Source organism: Artibeus jamaicensis, unplaced genomic scaffold, assembly GCF_021234435.1.
Source record: "Artibeus jamaicensis isolate MK-2021 breed Jamaican fruit bat unplaced genomic scaffold, CSHL_Jam_final scaffold_474, whole genome shotgun sequence".
Lineage (NCBI taxonomy): Eukaryota > Metazoa > Chordata > Mammalia > Chiroptera > Phyllostomidae > Artibeus > Artibeus jamaicensis.
The window spans coordinates 43159655-43183900 of NW_026522046.1; positions in this window are offsets into that span (position 1 = coordinate 43159655).

Below are 24246 nucleotides of genomic sequence, written 5' to 3' on the forward strand. Positions count from 1 at the left end.
CAGGGGACTGGCTTTCTTCCAGCCACTGGCCTTGGAGCCTCTGCTGCTTCGGCTGTTTGTGGCGGAAGCACCAGTACAAAGGGGATCTTTCTGTGGTCAATGATGCAGGTAAGAGAGGACACGAATGGTAGAAAGGAGGGCCCCGTGGAGATGTGACGGGATGGTGTCCAGGACTGAAGACGAGGGTGGACCTGGTGGGGAAGGGAAGGATCCAGGAAACACGGATGCAGTTGGCAAGATCTCTTTCTTTTATATTGCTGCATAATATTCCATTGCATGTATGTGTATCTATACCTCACATCTTCATTATCCATTCATCTATCGATGGACACCCGGTCAATGATACTGTGATAAGTTTGCACCATAACAGATTGTTACTAAAATTAGTGGGGTGATCACACTGTAAGGTATAGAAATGTCGAGTATCTATATATTGTACACCTGAAACTAATAGAACTAATATAATCTTGTATACCAACTACACCTAAATAAAAAATAGACCTATATAATCAAGTTTTTAATGATGATACCAAAGGAATGTGTTGTGATGGATTTACATGTTTGCCAATATAGGTATTTATGGTTGGTATTAAGGTTCCCAATATAGATGTCTACTGTCTGTTATATTTTATTTTCCTTTATACACTTACATTTTCATTTATATTTAATACGGAGCCCCAGGATGGGCAGTGGGGAGCCGCCCCAGGGCTAGAGATGAAGGTCTGACCCAGTTGACTGCCCGGAGCCTGCGGCTGAGGGCTCGGGAGAAACTGGCGTGCTCCAGTGTGTGGTCACGCCAGTGCTTGCAGACAGATGGCCTGTCCGGCAGCCCTCAGTGGACACAGTAGAGGCGTGCTCTCTTTGCTTTGAACAGAAACTAGAAGAATGCAGGTTTTTCTGTGCTTGCTGAACTCGGTGGGTCCCCTGCATGTGTGCAGCAGTGGCTGGAAGGAGCCCTGTCTGAAGGGTGTCATGCCTTGAAAACACGTCATTGCCAACTGTACTGTCCCCAGCGGGGCTGTGCACCCAGGCTCTGCCCGTTGTCCCAATGCCTCCCCAGCCCTAATCATCACTGTTACAAGAACATGTGGTGCCCTGCCTTTGTCCCCGGAGCTGTGTGACCACCTTCGTGTAGATTGCTTTTTAATTTCCATAGCAGGGACCCTGTTACTGAATGCCGCTTTATGGACTTAGAAGCATTGGTAACCTTCCGGACCCCTCAGCTTGGGCGCTTTGAGATTTGAGTGTGGGGTCCGGCTCTTGAATTGGTGAGATTTGCAATATCCCATGCCACGTTTTCATGTGTTCAGTGAGTGCTCACTGACCACCCACCTGTGCCAGGTACACAGGCTGGTGGCGAGAATACAGAGGTGGCCTCAAGGTACTTGCAAGCCAGCGAGGTCACCTCACCCGCCTGGGAACCAGTTGCAGTCACCATCTGCACAGGAGGCAAGACTGTTCCAAGACAACTTGACACAGACGATTTGATGCCACTGTTGACATTAGCTGGGTCATGATAACCCTGTCAACAAGTAAAATCACTGTTCTTCAAAAAACGGTTCATGACAGGCACTCCTGGGCATGCCCACATTCTTAACTCCTAATGCTTACCCTTGCTAAAAGGGACTTGTAATTTCTAGGGTAGCAATTTCTGTAGTGTTTCTCCCCTCCCTCTCCCCCTCCCTCCCATCCTCCAATCCTTCCTTCCTTCCTTCCTTCCTTCCTTCCTTCCTTCCTTCCTTCCTTCCTTCCTTCCTTCCTTCCTTCCTTCCCTCCCTCCCTCCCTCCCTCCCTCCCTCCTTCCTTTTTTCTGTCCCTGAGAAGTTACTGCTTTTATGATAAGAAAAATAATAAGGATTAAAAAAATGTTATTAGATCAGGATTCACTTCTAAGGACTGTCTGCCCAGTCACCCAAAATTATACTTTTTCAAGAGATTTTGAGATACTAAATATATTACAGGACAGTAGAATGAACATTCAGTTATTGAATTGAGGATTTCCCGCCATAGCTAGACGCTAATAATGATTTTGTGGCCCAGTGTCCTTTCCTTCTTCCTCCGCAGGCCTGTGGCTGAACGGGGTCTGTCGACCGTCAAAGGCGAGTGTCACCGTGAAGCCCATACAGCGCGGGGTTTGCAGTGTGAATAGGACATTTTTACTTTTTAATAACATCCCATTTTCAGGTGATAGAGTCTTACAAGTTTTTACATGACACATTTGCATGATGTTTACAAAATATGTAAGAGAATGTGTCGATTTCCTTCAGTTTTTTTCCTCCAGACACCCAGCTTTCTCCTCTGAGTCATGACACACGAAAGTGAACTCAGAGTGGGCATCACACACACACGTATGATGCATGTGCATATGCAAATAGTGCCTGTGTCCACTAATGCACATATAACATAGATCACAGCTATAGATGACATATGACATATTCTACGTGAATAACAGCGATTATACATGGTGCTCTCCTTCATCATCTTTCACTAATCCTGCTCTGATGAACAATATTCTACAAACCGACATCGGCTGGTCTAAGCTGCCTAAATAATAAGACACATTATTATTTTATGTGTCATTAAAAAAGGGAAAAAATTGCCACTAGTTACACTAAGCCACAGCATTGTTTGTAAAACTCATTCCAATGTCTAAGGTGCATCTTAAGAATGAAGAAAATACAGCAGATTGTCTGTCAAAGCTGCACGATAAATCCCCAGTAGTTTAACTGCAAGTTCAAAGTGTCAGTTGGTTAAATATGTAATTGTGCTCACAGAGGCTCTGCCAATTTATACTTGAACCAGCCAATGTATGAAAATGCCCATAACCTACTCCTTATCAAGTTCAGTGTGTACCTGGCTGGTGTAGCTCAGTGGATTGAGCGCAGGCCTGTGAACCAAAGCATCGCTGGTTTGATTCCCAGTCAGGGCACATGACTGGGTTGCAGGTCATACCCCAGTCTGGGGTGTGCTAGAGGCAACCCCACAATGATGTTTCACTCCCTCTCTTTCTCCCTTCCTTCCCCATTTCTCTAAAATAAATAAATAAAATCTTTAGAAAAAAGTTCAGTGTGTAAACAAACATTTTATTTTAATCTGATAAATAATCAGTGAGACCTTAGTATAATTTTATTTTGCACTTTTTTCTTCTAAGGGGTAACATTGAATGTCACAAGCCATTTGAGTTTTCTTTTCTGAGAGCTATTATATTCTTTGCGTATCTTTAATTGATTTGTTCTTTTTTGGCTTTATAGGTGCTTTTTTCTATTTTCAGAAATTAGCCCTTTGTGTGTGATATGAGTTACAAGTAATTTTTTTGGAGTTTTCCAGTTGTCTCTTACTTTGATTAAGGTATTTTGTTACGCAGATTAAAAAAAATTATCTTGTCATATTCACTCATCTTGTAAGGCTTGTAGGTTTTGCATCCTACTTAAAAAGGCCTTTTGAACTTCAGGATAATTAAAAGCAATTCATCCATGTTTATTCATGATATTTTTATTATTTGAATTTTTAAAAATTCTGCAATTTATTTTGATTTATGCATTGAAATACAGATTCATAATTTTCCTAAATGGCTATTAAGTCTCTATAATACAAAATGTCACCCTAAACATATAATGAAGTCCACGCATATGGGTCTATTTTTGGAATCCTCCCAGTTACTCATGACATTATCACTTATTTCCATTCTCCCTTGATTCTTGTATTTTTCTCCTGGACTCTATTCATTGACTTTTAGACTTGAAGGTTTTTTATTTCCCATAAAATAATATACTCTTTCAACCTTACCATACTGCACATTTGAGTCTACACATTTTCACCAAGCTTCTAGAAAAAAATTACATTTTCTCTGTTTCCTGACTTTGGGTTTACTCCTCAGTTCTCTGTGATCTGGAACCCACCCAGCACTGCACTGAAATTGTTCTTACTGAAGCCACCAGTCACCCCAAGTTCTCCTCCTACTTCAGCCTCTTGGTAGCTCTTGGCGTGGCTGGCCTCGTCTCATAGCAGCGTCTGTGCTCAGCCCCTGTGGGGGGCATGTCTGGGAACTTTCATGCCTTGGGCGGGCCGTCCTCGATTTCATTTGTGGCCTGGTCCTTACTGAGCTGTTCACTGCAGTCTCTCAATGGCAGGCCCAGCCCCTCTTCCCTCACTTAGATGCTGGCTCCCTGGGGGACTCCCCCTACCCAGCCCCGCCCCTGCCCGAAGCTTCCTTTCCATCCCTGGCCACCCCGGAGCTGGTCTAGACTGGTGGACCGACTGTCGCCTGCCCATCTCCACTTGGAGGTTGGGTGGACATGTCCAGCTTGACATGTCTGGTGCTAGTGCCAGGATCCCACCCGAACACCTCCCCTTCCATGCTGACCTGGTTTTCCACTGCGATTCCTCTCTGAGCAGTGACAGGCCAGCTTTCCAGTTATGTGAGCCAAGGCTCCAGCTGCATTCAGGGAGCCTGTTTTCTGTGTGAGTTGTATGCAGGAGTTGAGTGGTCTTGCCTCATGACAGCTGACAGCAACATTTTCCAGTATTCTTTGAGTTGGGTTTCAGATATCAAATTATAAAAATGTAATTATTAAAAATCAAACGACATTAACTTACAAGCAAATACATTATACTAAAAATAAATGTAATAACTGTTTGAAACCCTCACTATTTTACTACATGCTGTGAGAGTGGACTTGCTGTGTGGCAATGACAATGAAGGACATTATGTAGAGTGTTATTATCTGTAAGTGATGTGCTGTAGTTCTGCCTGAGGGTAAACCTTGCTACCCTAGTCCAGTCCTTGCCCTCTCTCCAGTGATTTGCTAGGTTAGTTCCTAAGGGGTCTGCTTATGGCCACTCTTGCCCCCTCCAGTCTTTTGAAACTTAAACGTGGGTCATTCATTTTTCTTTTGATAAATACTTTATTGAGGGCCTACTATGTGTGCTACTCTAGAAGGTGGATGCAAGCAGCAGGGGACAAAGCAGACACATATTCCAGTCCTTCATTATAATGGAGAATTACAGTAAAAATTAATAAATACTCCACAGAAAAATGGAGCAAAATGGGGGCTAGGGAGGGCAGGTGGCAGGTGTGCCCCCAAAATAATAAAAATTGTACAACAATATGGCTGCATACCATTGTCCCAGGGACCTGCTCTGGTGTCCTTAGTGTCGCTCTTGAACCCAGTTCATCCATTCTACTTGACCTTGGTGGTAGGTCTCCCCAACCCCACCCTGCGGCAGCTTTCCCTCTTCCCTCATCCAAGGTCCCACACAGCCATCGAGAACCCAGCCTGGTGAAAGCCCCAGGCTTATAATTTGCCTGAGAAAGGAATTTGAATAAAAATCGGAAGCCTTAGTCTTAGTTCAAGTAAAATTGGTTACCTGACAGTGATTGCTGGAGGGGAAATGTCTAGGGTGAACTAAACTGTCATTGAAAGTGCACATGTTTTAAATGCAGCAGGTGGAGTTATATTGTGCAGCGTGATGATGGTGCTACACACGGGCGCCTTATGCAAATGAGCCTTTCTTTCAAGGCCACTGCACCTGCTCCTAGTGGAGTAGCGGGGTGGCCAGCCTGCTTGGAGCTGTCTTGGCTGGTGAGAAGGGCCTTTTCCTTCACAATGGCTGAGAAAGTATGTTATTTCTCTATTGCTGCTATAGAAATTACCAGTAACTCAAGGGCTTATGACACAAATCTATTACATCACAGGTCCATCTGGAAGAAGTCCAGCATGGCATGGCTGGATGCTCTTCTCAAGGCTTCCAAAATCGAGGTGTTGGCCAGGCTGGGCTTTTATCTGGAGGCTCTGGAGAAGGACCCTCTTTCCAAGCTCACTCAGGCATTGAAAGAATTTGGTTCCATGCATTGATAGGCCAGAATTCCCTGTTTCCTTGCTGGCTGACAGCTAGAAGTCATTCTCAGTTTCTAGGGGCTCCGCATTCTCTGGCTCACAGGCCCCTCGGTCTTCGAAGCCAGCAGTAGCCTGTTGAATGCTTCTCCTGCTCTGAAGCTCCCTGACTTCCTCTGCTGTTACCCTGAGAGGCCCTCTGGTTACACGGAGCCCACCAAGATCATCCAGCCTAACGTTTCTATCTTGAGGTCATTTGCTGAGTAGCATAATTGTATCTGAAATGTCCCTTGTGCCATCTAGTGCAATATATTCAAGGCATGACACCAGGAGTCTGAGTCGTGGTGACCAACGTTCTGCCTATCCGCAGTCTGTCCTGTGGTCCCCAAGGTTCATGTCCACCCCTCATGCATCCTGAAGCCTCAAAGGTCTCGTCCCATCAGCGCATCAACTCCAAGTCCACAATCTCATCAGTTCTATAAGCCAAGTATTTTTTTAAATGCAGGAACAAGAGTTGGGATTTCAACAAACTGGAAACACTCACGTGTTTGTATATTTTTACACACATACACACACGCACACGTGTGCAACCTTCTATTGTGTGCTTTTGTGATTTCTCTAGTGTACTTGAGCTGAAGTCTGCACATGGCCACAAAGTAACAGGACAAGCCCAGTGTTCAGCAGGTTGGACAGTTGTCACTTCATTTCAAGAATCAAGGAAGGCTTACAAATTAAAGCCCTAAGATGGTCCCAAAGAGGACGAATTTCTGAGATCCCGATGTCCCAATTTAGAGGGTCCCAGCCTTGGTGATGGATGATCATGGAAAGTTATGTGTCAGTTGAGCATGGGTATTCCTTGTCATCGGTATAAGAAAAGATATTCTTCTGACTTCCTTATCTGTCAGGTTATGTGGATAAGAAATGCCATTGACAAAGCGGATTTCCACCGCATCCCTCTCCCTGGCCCATGGAGATTTCTTTTTAAGCCTGCTGGGGAAGAGGGGCGATTGTCAGGGGTCCAGGTGCTGTGCATCAATTTGCATAGGACAGAAAAGGGTTCGCTGGGGAAGAGGAAGAAGAGAAAGAGAAAGAGGCAGTGTGGGCAGACTTAGCAGGAATTTGGGGGAGTCAGGGGAGAAAAACCAGAGACGTACTGGTAAATGTGTGATAGATATCAATGTGGTGGGGTGCTTGGTGACACCCAAAAGATATGTTTACAAGAACTTGTGCCTGTGAACTTACTTGAAAAAAGTTCCTTTGAAACTGTGATTAAGTTAAGGGTCTCAGGGGAGATCCTCCTGTTTTAGGGTGGGCTGTAGACAAATGGCAAGTGTCCTTGGAAGAAAAGAGAAGGGAAGAACATGGATAAGGAGCAGATGACTGGAGGGAGTGGGTAGAAATTGGTGGGACTCAGCTGTAAGCCAGAAAGGACTGTTAGCAGAAACTAGGAAAAAGGTAAGGAAAGAATGTTCCCTCCCAATCTTCAGAAGGAACCAACCCTGATAACACCCCGTTTCACATGTCTGGCCTCCAGAACAGTTAGAGGACCAGTGTCTGTGGCTGGAATCCACCAAGTTCATGGTAAAATGTCATGGCAGCCCCAGGGAACTAATACATCATGAGGTATGGGGTGCGGCAGAGAGGAAGAGAAAAATGAGAGAATAAAGAAACAAAGAATTGAAAAGAGATTTCAACTTTCAAAGGTTTTGAGTACACAAAATTCAGTACTTTAATTCATTTAATAAACACAATCATAAGTTCCTATTCTATGCTCTGGATTGTTCCAGGTACCTGGACTTCCACAGTCAATAAAACAGTTCTAGTGACCCTTGGCTTCATGTGACATGAATTCTTTTTGACTGTCACGTCGTCCTAAGGTGAGGACCAAAATAAGCAACTTTGTAGGAGATACGTTTTGAAGGTCCACCAGTTATTTCCATCTCAGACACCTTCCCACCCGGCAGCCCTCGGAGTTACCAGCAGTCTGGACACAGCTATGGTTGTGCTGGTGGGCAAGTGTTAAAGACTTGGGCAAATATTTAGGTGGCTTTTCAATACTTATCTGGTCTTCCTTGACACCGTTACCACACACAGGTGATCCTTCAGGTGAGAGCCAAAGGGTCCGATTTTATCTGGGGTGTAGCGGCTGCTTTTGAAGCAAACCCAAAAAACTTTCCTTCCAAGCAGGCTAGTATTTAATAAACCTTATATTGATTGATGTGTAATTTCCCTGCAGGCTGGAAATAGTTCCAAAGAATTGAAATGTGTTACCCCCAATCACCTGGAGAAGCTGAATCATAAAGGTTCTGGTGCCGAGTCACGTGTGTACAGCTGGGTGCGTCCTGGCACTGGCTGCTGTACTGTCCCCTATGCAGAAAAAGAGTGTCCTGTACAAATCAAGTTTCCCACACTCTGCTGTCCTCTGATGAACACCCACGTTTGATGGCCTCTGGTTCTCTCTGGGAAATTGCCTTTGGTAAATCTGGTTTGCTGCAGAGCAGATGCCCACCCCACTGAGCTCCGACTTACTGACAAAGAGACGAGCCCAGGGAGTTTCAGCTGTATTATGAACAATACATGTGAGTTAAAGGAAACAAAAGTTTTATCGTGTGTGGTTTGGCACTTGACTGGTACCACAGTTCATGGGGGAGGCCTCGTGTTATGTTTTGTTCTTCTGTAAAAGCAAAACTGGCATGGAAGAATAGTAATTAAAATTTTATCTCATGGATCAGTTGGTTCTTATATTTACCAACTTTAATTTAGTTTATCTTCCTTCATTCAGAAAATATTTCTTGGATTCCTACTATGTGCTCAACTGACTGTGCTGGTGGATCGTACAGGTTTGTTTTCACGGTTTTGGCGGCTCACTCTGTTTCCGTCGGGGCACCCTTCTTCTCTGAGGACGGCCTCGTGCAGTTCCCCGTTCATCCTGGAGTGTATTGTTGAAGTCTGAATTCACGTCTCTAAGGCAGTAGTGACAATGATTATGATTATAAGAGGTCAAACTGCTTTAATATATTCAAATATTGACTTCCTTGTTCATTTCAATGCCCAGGGATTTTAAATCGCTTGCATAAAAAGGGTTAAATGTGATGAGAAAAACATGAAATTCGGGTGCATTATGCCATCAATGACCCTTTGAGCTTGTCATAAAAATCTTTTAAATTTTGAAAGGTAGAAATATACAACTGGAGAGAGACATTTTAAAAAATCCCATGCAGTCATAATAACACATTCAGCTCACTAATGGGGCCAGCTTGCAGGAAAGGCCCAACCGGACGTCCAGCCCCCAGGCCAGAGAAGGCGTCCACAGTGTACCATTGTGTGCTCATGGGACGCGGAGGGCATGATGTGAAAATTACCCCTCCGTGGGAACCCTTGGAGACATAGTTGGTCAGGCCTGTGCTTTCCAAAGAAAGCAAGTGCACTTTGAAAAAAATGAAAATGTTAGAGACAATGGTTTTACCAGAACGGTGGGGATTAAGTGGATTTAGCTGTAATTTCAGACCCAACATGGTTAATTTCAGGAGAGCCTCCACCAGGAGTTTTAAAAAGTTAAAGAGACGAGGCTCAGGCAGTGCAGTTCCATGCTGGCTGCTTGGCGACGGGATGAATACGTGGCCTCAGCTCAGAACAATAACAAGTGGCTGTTGAGACCAAAGGAAATCAAAATATTATATATAGAGTGTACCTAGAGTTTTTACAGGAGTCTTATTTTTTTTCACTGAATTTACCTATTTCAGTAGAAGAAGCTGAAATCACACTGGAACTTCCAGTGGAAAATCAAAGCAAGTGTTCAACAACGCAGGCCAAGAGGAACACTTCTCTAAAATCAATCAGTCGATCAGTCCATCTGGTGTTAAAGCCAGGAAGGGGTTGTTGTGCCCTGGGTGTTGACCTCACGCCACACAGCATGGCCACGTGCTCCGGTAAGTTTGGTCTGAGGGTTTACTGTTTTCCTGCCATCCACAGGAAGTCCATGCTTTCTACCCTGGAGTCGAAGCCTCCTCTCTCTAGCCTTGCGTTACCCATGATTCCCAGTTCTTACAGCTCGTGCATGACAGACGGGCGGGTCTCCTTCCTCTCCACCTCCTTGTCTTCCTTTTCCTCTTTCTCTCTGTTCTGTTGCCCCAGAACCCACCACAGTCATTAAGACCTGAGCTGTTGACTCACAGTAAGCCTGGAAGCCCTCCCCTCTCTTTACGTGTCTGACAGCCCTTTTATTAAGGGTCTTTGCTCATTTCCTGTGCTTGCTGTAACCAATACAATGGACCGCGTGGCTGAACATGACAAAACATCATTCTCCTCCCGGTCTGGAGGTCAGAGGTCCAGAATGAGTGTCATGGGGGTAAACTGAAGGTGGTGGCTGGTTCCTTCTGGAGACTCCAAGAAAAACCCCATTCTTTTGCTGTTAGGTCAGAATGTTTGTGTCCCCTTCATATTCACACAGTGAAATCCTAACCCTCATCATGATGGTATTAAGGGGTGGGGCCTATGAGAGGTGAAAAGGTCACGAGGATGGGACCCTCCTGAACAGGGTTAGTACCCTTGTGAAATAGACCCCAGAGAGCTCTAGCTCTAACACACGAGGACAGGTAGATGCCGGCCACGTGCAATGGGGAAGAGGGCTCGTACCTGGACTTGACCATGCTGGCGCCCTGATCTCAGACTGCCAGCCTCCAGAACTGGGAGAAATAATGCTTGTTGTTTGACCACTTGGCTTATGGTATTCTGTCATAGCAGGTCTAGCTGACTGAGACAATGGCTTTTCTCAGGCTCTAGAAGCTACCTGCATTCTTCGGCTCGTGGCCCCTTCTTTGCATCTGCTCCCCTCATCGTACCTCCTACTGCCCCCTCATCTAGTGCCTCCCTTATAAAGACCCTCATGATTTTATGGGTCTTGCGAAGATACTGCAGGATAATCTTCCTTTCACAAGGTGCTCATTTAACCACATCTACACTTTCTTGTACCGTGTTGGGTGATGTCGCCACCAGGAATTGAGATGTGGAGACCTTCAGGGCCATTACTCTGCCCACCACAGGGCTCAGCGAATTCTCTATCACAAGGTGTCCCATCTCCTGCACCTGCCACGTTCTCCTCGCTGCCTGGATCCTACGGCAGCTGTGAGCTAATGATGTTATTTATTCATTCATGAGCCTGTGAAGTCTCCAGCCCTCAAAATACATACTGGCCACTGTCCAATGTCAGATCCTGTTTTTGGCCATCCCGAGCTCTGTATTCAGAGATACAGAGAACAGACTGAGCGTTGCCAGAGCGGGGTCATTTGGGGGGGATGGGTGAAAAAGGTGACGGGATTGAGAAGTACCTGTCAACACAGTGAGGCTGGACCCACAACCAAGTCCCCAGGCCATCAGCTGGTCTCATTTAGGCTGAGCTCCTGCAGCAAGAAGGAGGCAGCCAGGGCATTGCTCTTCTCTCTGGATGGTTGGAGCTCCTGGCATTGGCTGCTTGTCCTCCATGGAGCACCTCTTGCTGGGGGCTCCTCTCTTGCTTTTGTCCCCTCGCCTCATCCCTCTGGCCAAGGGGTGGCAGTGGCTTTCTTGTGTTGTTGATCCCCAGGTTCCTTCACTCCCCCTATGTGCTCTTTCAGTCTTATAAACACCCCGTGTATTTAGTTCTCCAAATTATATTCCCTCTATTTAATTATCTGATGGAGATTTTGTGTTCCTGGCAAGACCCTGACAGATTTCAGCAGTGTGGGAGAGGCAGAGACAAAAAAATGGCTTAATCCGTGTTCTCAGAGGCTGACAGGTGGCTGAGGACACTTGGAAGCCAAGGGTCCCCTGTAGTCCCAGATGAAAAAGGTCGCACTCCTGCCCCAACAAGATGCCACAGGGCGTAGAGATGGGATTCTGTGACCTGAAGCTTGACGGCCATTTGATTTTGAGGGATGGGGAGAATTTCAAGATGATAAATAGGGGAAAAGACATTGGAAGGGGAGAGGAGAAGGACCAGCAGGAGCAGGGAGGCAGGAAGGGGCAGGGGGTGCAGGGGATGGGGACTGGCCCCGTTTGGCTGCAGGGCCACACACAGGGATGGAGGACAAAAGGGCGGTGACAGGGAGGCAGGCTGTGTGTCAGATTCCTGAGGCTGTCACCACAAAGGGCCACAAACGGAATGGCTTAAAGCAACAGAACATATTGTGACTCATTTCTGAAAGCGAGAAGTCCCACATCACATGGCCGGGGGCTGAAAGCTCCTCCCATTTCTGATGGGTCCCAGCAACACTTGGGGTCCCTGAATTATGGACCTGTCACTCCAGTCTCTGCCTCTGTTGCCCCACAGCACTCGCCCAAGGTGTGCTTTTGTCTTTGCCCAAATTTCTTTCTTTTTATAAAGACATCAGTCATGGATTTGGGGCCCACCCTAATCCAGCCTGACCTCATTTTAACTTGATTACATTTGTCAAAACACCATTTCCAAATAAGTTCACACCCATAGGTACTAGATGTTAGGGCATAGACATATCTTTTGGGGGGGGTACGACTCAGCCAACTATGGACTGATGCTTGGAGCATCCCTGCTGCCACCCTGAGATGTGTGTATTTGGGGACGGCTATGGTTTTAGCTGGGGAGTGACCCTGGGGTTCTTGTCTACTGGGATATTTTCATGAGCATTTAAACTAGTCCCAGCCTGTCCTTTATGAACAAAGATACAAACAAAACAGCAACCTTCCCAACCCCATGCTTCTGTGTCCCTCTTCTCAGGCGACGCCTTGTCCATACTGGCCGTCCTCACTCCCACACCCCCCTCCACTCCTTGGCCCACTGAAATCTAGATTCTGTTCCCACCACTCTCACTGCTCTCTGCCTCACCTGCCGTCTTCCCACCTGTTTGCTGATGGCACTTGTTCTGCTAAGTGGGGCCACTTACCTGCCCTACCGCACCTGCGACTCAGCATCTCCAAACAGAACTGCTTTCCCTCCCAGCCCTGAGTCCTCTGTGGCAGGCAGTGACCCCGCTGACACCCCTCTCCTTGCCCCCTGACACTCATGCAATATCTCTGCATCCTGTAGCTCCACATCTCCCACCTCTATGGAGTTCCCGGACCCTCAGTCGAGGGGTCTTAATGCGCTCAGAGCAACCAAGGGATCCTTCAGGACGTCATTCCGTCATGTGACTCTCCTGCTTAAAACCTCCTGGTACTCAGTGACATAAGTCAGATAGAGAAAGACAGATACCATATTATTTCACTTACATGTGGAGTCTAAAGAATAAAACAAACAAACAAACAAACAAACAAACAAACTAGAAACCGATTCAGAGATACAGAGAACAGACTGAGCGTTGCCAGAGTGGGGTCATTTGGGGGGATGGGTGAAAAAGGTGATGGGATTGAGAAGCACCAGTTGGTAATTACAAACAGTCACAAGGATGTCAAGTACAGCGTGGGGAATACAGTCAGTAGTATCATAATAACTGTGTATGCTCCGAGGTGGAAATACTGGAGTGGTGGCTTTGTGAAGCATGTGACCATCTAACCAATATGCTATACACATGAAACCAATAAAAAAAATCCTGATTGTAAACTGTAATTGAAAAATAAAAAACTAAAATGAAATAAAAACCAAAAGGCTCTCACGCCTCTGATTACCTGGAAGACATACACCAACCCGGTCATTTCCATCTCTCACTGAGCAGGGCGTGTGTTGCTTGGCGCAGGCACTCTCAAACGCTATGCAACTGGAGTTTCTGCCCCTAAACAGGCTGCTTCTCTTCTCTTCCCTCAAGGCCTTTGTCCAAGGGAGAAAGACCCTCCTTCTCCCTCTTCACCTGGCCAATGCCTACTGATTTTATTTGAATGAGGCACTAAGCAGGGAGAGCAGGCGAAAAGCAGATGCTGCCATTATCATCCTGTAACTCCCTCCTCCTCCTCTCTCCAGTTCTCTTAGGACACAACCTAGGCACCTCTTCTCCTGACACCGCAAGACCAGGCCTGCCATGAACACAGAGCCAGCAGCCAGCCCGCCTCCACCCCGCACACCCAGAGGCCATGTCCAGCATTTCAGATACTTGTGGGATCCGAGATGGACGGGGTAGAATTGGCAGTTCAAATAACTCTTTGATTTCCAAGCCAGGAAGAAATAATTTACATAGACGACAGTCAGGACATGCTTCTTCACATCGAAGCCTCGTGCACTTCAGCATGACCCCCTCTTGTGGGCAGGGGTGGCTAACCGAACCCACGAAGCAAAGAACATCCAAATGAAATTCACCTGTTCATCCCGGAGGAGAGAACAATGAGATCCGTGCTGAAAAGGGCCCCAGTCGTCACCTGGTCCAACCACTCAGCTCAGTATAGACAAAAGCAGATGGGCGTAGACAGCACACTCAAGGTGACTTAGCTCATTAAGGGAATGGCAGACACAGGTACTGTGTGTCTCGAGCCCCATGTGAGTGTTACTTTAACAGGCACTTGTTCTTTCTAATGACTTCCCATCCCCATGGTAGCAGCATGAAAAACAAGTCAAGAGAGATTTGGAGCCTGCTCCCCGGCTCTGTGATCCCGAGGAAGCTGCTTGTCTAAGCGCGACTGGCGTGCACTGTAACTCGCGCCCAAGTAAAAACGGTACCTCCCTGGCTGTGTTGCCGTGAGCTGCGTTGAACCGCAGAGCTCCTTGGCACACATAGGAATGGCTCGGGCCGGGGCTCGCTGGCGGAGATGCTCTCGGTCGGGAGAGGCCAGCCTGTGCCTGTGACATTGGGCAGTGGCCTCAGTCTGCTGCAGGTGCCACTAGCCAATACGCTGTGATGCTGGGGGTCTTAGTCTGCTTGGGCTGCCATGACAAATACCATAAACTAGGAGCTGCAACCACAGACATTTATTTTATCACAGTGTCAGAGGGTAGAAATTCAAGATCAAGGTGATGACCAGTTCTGTTTCTGGTGAGGCCTCTCTTCCTGGCTTGCATATGGCCGCCTTCTTACCGGGCTTTTTCTCAGTGTGTGTGCATGGAGGAAGGGAGAGAGGTGGGGAGAGAGAGAGGGAGGTGGGGGGAGCGGGGAGAGAGTGAGCAAGCTTTTTGGAGTCTGTCTCTTCTTATAAACACACATCCTGTTGAATCGGGGTCCACCCTTTGACATCATTTAACATGCATTACTGCCTTTGAGGCCCCCTCTCCAAATACAGCCACACTAGGGGGCAGGGCTGCAGGGTATGAATTTGGGGGACAAAAACCAGGGCAGAGGTGCTGCTGTTGCCCTGCTGCCCAGACAGCCTCTTCATACACTCTTGGTATTCCCAGGAAAACAAACATTTTTCAGGCTTTATTCTTTGCTTGTTCAGATGGGCAGGACAGCATTTACCAGATGTTGATTTTTCTTTCTGGAATGAACGGTACGGCCCTTTCATCCCCCGAATCCCTGTGGTTGGGGACAAGGCAGCATTGCTGCAATCTTCTAAGCTGACAGAACCCCAGTTTTTAGTTGGGCCCAGTAAGACCTGTGTTCCTCAGCCCCCCCCCCCCTTGCAGAGTGAAAATGTCACCAACCACAGATCCTGCCTGAAAGGTCAGCTACAGAACACACTCTTGCAAAACACACATGAACCAGGGGGAGGGACTGAGATGCAATAAAAGAGCCGATGAGCACAGATGGTGATAAAACAGATAAATCTAACTGATGATGAGCTATAAAAATAAGTATTTTTTTTCAGGTAGGTAAATGTGAAATTAAAAATGGACAAAAGTGGTAAGAGAAAATTGCCTTCATCTGATCAAGGGGTTGGCTAGAGCTATGGAAATACAAAAAATGTTGTATTCAATTAAAGTTATAATAAAGTTCTTGCATTAACAATTTAAGAGTAACAACCAAAGAAGAGAAAACAATTTGTAATTTCCTAACCAAAGAAAATAAGTACAGGTATAGAAAGCTTAATAAAGAAATCAATTCAACAAAAGACGGGGAAGGGGGAAAAACAAAGCAAAGGGGAAAAAAAGCGTGATCACACAAAATAAGATAGCAGCAATAAATCAAAATATGTCACCAGAAATGCCAGGTTGAACAGCAGGAGATTGTCTTTGCTTTATGTGAGAGCATTTGAATATTGGTGCGTGCACCTGGCTTAACTTATCATATGGCAGGATTGTGTTTCCTCAGAAAAGACAACAAATAACGGAATGGACTTTTCAAAATTCAACCCCATGATCCTGGGAAGAGGCGTGGGAAGATCCTGCCTGAGCAGAGTGGGGGAGAAAGATGTAACACAAAGTTGAGTAGAAGACAGAGCAGCGGGTACTAACCCAAAAGAAGCTACTGCAGCTGGAGCCTCGTCAGCACATGACGGTTTAAGGTGCAAAGTGCCACCAGGGATGAAAACAGATGCTTTCATGCTGGAACCAACATTTTCCCAAGAACCAGCAAACCTGCATGGGTCTAAAAAATTATGCAGCTTAATATATACAAAAAAGGCAAAGTATAGAATGAATCCACTCAGTTATCTATCTACCTGTCTCAGAGAATTATAGGAGGAAGTTGACATATAGATATGATATTGGTGAGAAAATTTGACACAAGTCTATTAGAAATTGATAGAACAACCAGAAACAGTTGTCATATTATAGGGTATATGCACAATGCCATTCACACTAGACTGAAAAAGTGTACATATCCTCTCCCCTATTAAGTGGAGTCTGTACCATTTTTTTAAGTTCATATTCAACATTAGAAAAAATGGTCACGTGTTAGGTCACAAAACAGGTCTTCAACAAATACTACCTAATTAATGGTGTCGAAGTCACAGTGAAAGTCAATACAATTGGAAATTAAGAAAAATGCTTACCGGGTAGGACGCTGCCTTGATGCAGCAGCAGCCCCAAGGACAACCCCAGGCCGCCCATCCCAGCGATGGCGCAGGAACAGGAGCACAGGTGCTATTCGAGTTCAGGTGCTCACATCCCACAGCTGAGTAAATGAACCTAAACGGCAGGCAGGGAAGCGGGGTGGGAGGACCCACTTCAGAGCAGGTGTGAGGGTGAGCTCCGAGTCCTAGGCGACAGCCTGCTCCCGGGCCCTGCTTGTCCATGGCTGCACCAGCCCTCCCACTGAGGGTTTGGCCATGAGGATGGAGCTGAGGTGGCCTGGTCCACTGACACAGACCTGCTCTGTGGAGAGACCGTGGGGACAAGCAGGAGTGGCGCAGCTGGGGCTCACTAGCCTGTTGAGGAGCCGTGGTTTTCATCTGTGTTTTCTGGGCCATGTCCTGGGACCCTGGAGTGACCCCTGTCACGATGGGTGATGAAAGACATCTGGGGGGAGACATCAGCCGCTCAGAGGTGAGAATAATCATGACTTGTTACCCTTTCCTGCTATTAGGCAGAACCGTCATTCATACATCACATTTTAAGGAGCTACTTCATCTAACCTTGACATGCCTTACAGGTTGCTGACTTCCAGTGCTTTCTACACTTAATGCCTGCGTTTCACAGGCTGCTTCATTACTCATCATCTATACCGACTGCACCCTGTGGGTCCACTGTATCTCATCAACAAAGAGCTTCCTTAAAAATCTATGCTTCACTCTTGCTATGGTTTCATAGTAAACTCCACAAGACCTTTGGAGCACCTGAATGAGATCTTTCCTTAAAGCACCTGAAGCTTTTTAGCCTGGGTATGGACCCACAGGGAAGAATTACTGCTCGTAGGCACACACGCATGTGTGTGCGCACACACATACAAATTCAATATACCCAATGGGGACAGAAAGTGACTTTGAGCAATTTAGATGGCTAGTCTACATTGATCAACAGCATCGCATTTATTCCTAAAGAGGCTATTTATAACCGTCTGATTATGGAGGTGCTTATGGCAGGCTCCATTCTGGGAGGAATTAAGTTTAAACTTACAGCGAACCCCATTGGCGGCTGTGATTAGAATATTAAAAAATACAATATGATTTGTATCCTGTGTTTATCAACATGTATATCCTATTAGTTTTATCACTTGTATCATGATATTGATAAAATAGCATCAAGTATTCTGGGCCTTTGGCTTGCTAGGACTTTAAATGAGTTACCCTCTCTCCGAGAGGCCTCTTGTTCTCTCTCCCTTCTTGCCCGCTATTTGCATTACCATGAAGTCACAGGGGCTTGCAAACTCAAGCCATGACAGGGTCTTGCCTGACATGCTCAGTGTCTTCTCTCCTGTCACCTGTTTCCTTAGTAGAAGGCTGGCGGGCTCTCTGACGTTTGCCGACAAGAATAATCAGGCAAGTCTCACCATTTCCCTTGTCTCACCTGGAAATGCAGGTGGGATAAACCCCTGTTCCTGTCCCGTGTCCCATGCAGGGGGAGGGGGAGCTGCCTACCTGCCGACACAGGTGGGGAGGTGGGCGGGGTTCCTTCACCATCCAACATGGGCTTTATTTGAGAAGGGGTAAGAATTTTTCAAAAGTGAAAATATAACCTCAAGGAGCTCTTTCCATTTTGTCCTTTAACTTGAAGGTAGAAAATCAGCGAGAATATTTTTTGAACTTAGAGGGCAGAGGTGCTGTGCCTGTGAGAGGGATGGGACGAAAACACCCAGTTGGCTCTCCACTGACGCCTCTCAACTGGTTAGAAGAATCACGTGTGTGTGAATCGAGAACTCAGGCTACGAGTCGGAGGGAGATACATTTCACAGGCCCTGACCCCATGAATCGCATGTTCATCTCTTTCCACGTGGAACATCTGGGATTTTCAATAATCAAAAGAAAACCCAGACCCAGACATTTCCTGGGGGAACCTGGAGACTTCAGGTGGCAGGTTCTGTGTGACCCCTGGCACTCTGACACCCCCAGTATGGCGGTGGTTTGGGTGATTTAGATCAGTTTGGTGGTGACAGCTGCCAATGTGAAGGCAGTAGGAATAAATCTCTATTTATTTCTAGGTACTCCTGCTGCAGGGATAACATTTCTCATAGTTATTTGTACAGAGGAACAGGGGTCTGGGCTGCCAGCCCCCGGCAGCATCATCCCTTCTGGTCTCGGTCAGCCCTGCTGGTGCCTTTCTCAGTGATCTGATCCACATGGCGCTGCCTGGGCTCCCGCAGGACAACCACCACCAGCCCCACAGCCTCTCCTCCCTGCCTTTGTGCCAGAACAGGCTCTAGTCCTTGTTGCCTTTCTTTTTGCCCATGTGGCCTGGCTTTTTTTTTTTTTTTTTTTTACAAAAACCCCTCTAATGAATGAAATGTGTAGGGTCATGATTTCCCAGGGCAGGTGGAAATTTCTCTCCACTTCCCAACATCACATTTAAAATGGATCAGTTCCCCTCCAGAGACAGCTCATAGACTATTTGCATTTGGACTTGAATTTATGGCTAGTCTGTCACTTTTCAAAGCTTCCTGGTATGAAGGGGTGCAAACGGTGGTCGCCCAGACATTCACTGAGCCCAAGGACAGTGTGTGAATTAGAGTGCACCAGTGCAGTCCAGCAAAACGGCACCTCTGGTGGGCAGGGTTGTCCTACGTGATTGCAGCCTTGGGTGATGAGCTGGGCTGCCCACTAACAGTTGCACTTGAGTCCATAATCACCCCTGGAGTTACTCCTTGGATCCCATGTCACCCTGTGTCACTTTTGTAGAAAGATCAGGTAAGGTGCAAGCAAGCTCGGAAGCTATTGCTCTGCATGGTAATTCCAGTTCTTGCATGAAGTCCACAGGGCAATTCCCGGGGCACAGGGACACTTACCCGCATAGCACCAGGCTCTTGTCAGAATCCACCAGCTGGGGGTCAGATGGGAACGGTCACAGACCCTCCTCCAAGCATTTTATTGAGTAAATCTTTACTCCCAATGAACGTGAATGAGTCCCCCTTCTCATTTCCAAGTGGAAAAGCTGGTCTACCAGATGCTAAAAGTAGGTTAAAGTAAAGAAAGACAAGAATGAGAAGGGGAAAACCCTCTTTAAAGCCCTGAAGCAAAAACCATTTACATTTTGCATTTCTAGAGACATCCCAAACAATTCCAGAACATTAAAAATCGTGTGCCCATTTGGAATAATTGAAACTGAAATCTGAAAGGAATTGCATTTCACTAATCCATTTACAATGGTATGAATTGCTTCTCATAGCCAACTACCAGACGGGTTGCTTTATTTAATAACTTGAATGCTAAAGGTCCCCCAGGCAAGGAGTCAGTTTTGCCACCAACTGTGGAGTTTTCCCCCTCCCTCCCCCTTCCTGGGTGGCCTGGCTGTGGTCCAGGGCCTCCCCAGATCCCGGCCAACAGGCAGAGCACCTGCTCGGCCTTTTCCCAGTGCCTTCATCCCACATACGCTCAGTCTCAAGGAGACAAAAAGGGCATAAAGAACAGTTCTGTTTTGTTCCCATGCCATGATGGCTCAATTTCTCATAGTTCACAGGAATAAAATATGCACGACTGTTATGGACCTGAAGAGCGGGAACTGGAATCCCTAGAACTCTGTCCACAAATAGAATCGTCGCAAAACCTTCTGAACCAAGGGAACCCCAGAGAAATGGTGTCAGAAGACACTGGTGGCTGAGCTGCAGGAGGCTCAGGATTGCTTGTCCCAGGAACCAGGAGCTCAGGGCCTCGTCAGCACAGCCTGGCTGGCTTCTTACCAATTGAGTTCCCCTGCTAATCAGGTTTGAGAGGATCCGTTGATTGGCCTCATGTAAAAGCTGGAGGTAGCAGAGATGTCTGAAGGAAAAGGGTCTTGTCAGCAGCTCTCCAGGGCTCAGCGTGGGCCTCTGGCAATTTCAACACTAGAAGTACTTTCACGTTGTCATATTATCAACACATTTTTCTTGATACAAAGGTGCCATTTGCCTTTTTCACTGTGTTGACATTTGCACTGGTGGTACAGAAGCAATGGTGGGCATTCTAGGGTTCTCCAGAGAAACAGAACCAGTAGGGCACGTGTGTGTGTGTGTGTGTGTGTGTGTGCACACACATATACAGGGAGAGAAACAGTGCTCTTTGGTGGGATAATACACACACACACACACGCGCACAGGCACACACACACAAAGTCTGTCTGGAAAAAAGTCCATTCTTGTTAATATAACAAGAGTGGTTTGGTTTGTGCAACATCGATGTAACCTTGCAGCCAAAAGGAGTGAACTGGAATGCCCATGTGTGAACAATGATGACTTCACTGTACTAGTCAGTGGGGTAGTAAATGCTGTTGAGGGAGTATGTGTACTGTGTGGCTGTCGCATTCAAAATGACTGAACAAGCAGAGCACTGAATCTGAATCTAATTTTATGGTAAGCTTGAACATTTCTCCATGGAAACTGTTTGGATGATTCAAAAGGCCACACAGCTACGGGCAGCTTCATCACTGCAATGCACCTGATCATGTATCACATCTTATGCAAAGTTTTTTTGGGAAACATCAAACAACCCAGGTGACCAGCCCCCCTATAATCAAGACTTGGCACCTTGTAACTTCTGGCTTTTTCCAAAACTAAAATCAGATGTCCATAGGCCTCATTTTTGGCCTATGGGGAAAGGGAAGAGATTTTTAGACCATTGATGAGATCCAGGAAGATATGATGGGGCAGATGATGGTGCTTGGGAGAACTGTATGAGGTCCCAAGGTGCCTACCTTGAAGGGGACTGAGGCATCATTGTCCTGTGTACAATGTTTCTTGTATCTTGTGTCTTCTTCAACAAATGTCTCCATTTTTCATGGCACATGGCAGGATACTTTCTGGACAGACCTTTGTATAATATACATACATATAAATTAGATAAACAGGCTGACAGGTAGATGGTGACACATACACATAAGAGAGATTCACTTTAAGGAGTTGACTCACAAACTTTCGAGGGCTGGCATATTCAAAATTTGTAGGGCAGGTGGCAGACTGGAGAGCAGAGTGGTGGGCTGGAAATCCAGACCCAGAGAATCGTCCTGGTAGTTCACGTGCCTAACCACCCTGGTCATGCTACCTGTCTGCCAGGTACCATGTGAGCCAGCTGCTCTGCAAGTGCTTTACCTCCCCCACCTCAGCTACTCTTCGGGGCAGCCGATGAAGGAGACAGCAGAAGGGAGAGATTTAATTGTTCCCATTCCAGAGGTCAAGAAATACACACTAAGTCACAATGTCCTTGAAGCCTGCCTGTGGGGGGGGGAGCAGGAACAATATTCCTGGGACTCTGCAGAAGGAATTGGGACCACAGTGTCAAGAAAAGGGCTTTCACCAGCTGATGTGAGCTCGAGTAGGGGTGAAGTGAGCCACAGCGCATGTCCATCACAATGGTGGCAGAGGGGGCAAGGCACTTTCTGAAACACCCATGAGGGTGGCCACAAGAGGAGTTGGATAAAGGACCACAGACAGCGCTGGTGAGACAAGACGCAACCTTGGGTCTCCAGCTGTCAGGACTCCTCCCTGCCCTATCCCCAAGACCTCAGGAAGAGACAGAGAGAGCCCAATCAAGGAAGTATGGGAAACCCTTCTGCTGTCTGCCTTGTAGATTTTCAAGCCTTTGTCATGGCTGAACTGTGGGAAAATCAATCAGAGGTTGAAATTTAGGAATTAGAGTAGACTAACTTTTCAATGTCCAAAAATGAGGCCTATGGACGTCTGAAATTGACAAGAAAAGCTATGGGCTCTTCAGAGACCTCGTCCAACTTGGTGGAACAGGGACTTGGAAGCAAGTTTGAGGATCATGGTATATTACTAAAGTAAGACTGATCTCCTGATCACTCCCTCCCCAAGTTCAACCCCCTCCATACGTTGGTTGCACAGACCCATCAACATCCATCCTTTCAAAACACTCTGTGCTGAGGGCATTGTCTCCATTTTACAGATGAGAAATCTGAGGCATAGGGTAATAACTGATTTGCCTGATTCAAGTTACAAAGCTCAGGAACAGAACCTGAAAGCAAACACGCACTGTCGGTTTGATACCATTAAGTTGCATGAAGACCGCCTGAAAGTGTCCGTGGTGACTGATGTCTCCTTCACGAGTTGGGTCCCGTCTGGGTGTCCCGTACTGGACACTCGGCTGCGGTGTTGTAATGAAACCTCATGAAAGTGACGAGATCAGCACTTCACGGGAACTGGTATATAGTTAATGAATCATTAGTATTCTTGCTAAGCAGCCACTAATCGTGATATTTGGTAAAGAATCCAAGTCTGAGGTACTATTAATGCTTGACTCTGACACTGATTTACTCAGAAGGCCATTAGTGTTTTATTACTTGGCACGAGAAGGGACTGGGATGAAATGACAGAACAGGGAAATCAATAACCTCTTGGGAGTAACGATCTGTTGGGAAACAGAAATGTGAAAATGATGATAGTGGAAAGTCATTGCAGACTCAGTTTCCCCAGGATGGCAGCATGAGTCAGAATCCCTGCACGTGAAATTCCGATGCTTGTCGTCACAAGAGGAGAGTGTGATAAGTAAGTTCCTGCTCCCACAAAGAGCCAAAACATGTTCATAGCTTTTCAACCTCTGAAAGTTGGCTGTCGTTAGCACTGTCTTTGGGTCAGGCCCGGTAGCCAGACAATTTGGTTCTGATATAATTGTTGTTGCCCCAAGTTCTCTGGTGTTGCCTGCGGTGCCTTAGTTTTTTTTCACTATCTTCAGGATTAAAATTATTTGCATGTCCATTTGCCCTTTAAATTTATAGCACATTATTATTGTTATCATTTTAATCACTGTTATCATCATCACTGTATGAGGTCTGTCTGGAAAACGTCCAGCCATTGTTAATACAACAAGAACGGTTTGCACAGCATCAATGTAACCTGGCAGCCAAGGGGAGTGGACTGGAATGTGTGCATGTGAACAAGGACGACTTCACTGTACTAGTCATTCAGGGTGGTAGATGCTGTTGAGTGAGCATGTGTACTGTGTAGCTGTCACATTCAAAATGACTGAGCAAGCAGAGCAATGAATCTGCATCTAATTTCATGTTAAGCTTGAACATTTCTCCATGGGAATTATTTGGATGATTCAGAAGGTCACACAGCTATGGGCAACTGGTGATTGGCAGTTTCATCACAACAACATACTCACTCATGCATCACGTCTCATGTAGAGTTTTTTGGCAAAACATCAAATCATGCAGGTGACTCAGACCCCTTACAGCCCAGATTTGGTGCCCTGTGAATTCTGGCTTTTCCCAAAACTAAAATGACCTTGGAAAGGCAAGAGATTTCAGACTGTCAATGAGATTCAGAAAAACACGACAGGCAACTGAAGGCTTTTGGGAGGGCTGTGTGAGGCCCCAAGGTGCCTTCTTGGAAGGGGACTGAGGTGTCACCGTCCTATGTACAATGTTTCTCGTATCTTCTTCTATAAATGTCTCCATTTTTCATGTTAACATGGCTGGATACTTTTTGGACAGACCTGGGATTGTAAGTCCCCCCTCTACCCAGAGCATTGGTACTTCTTTCATATGCAAATCAGATCAATTCTGGAAGTCCCATGATTT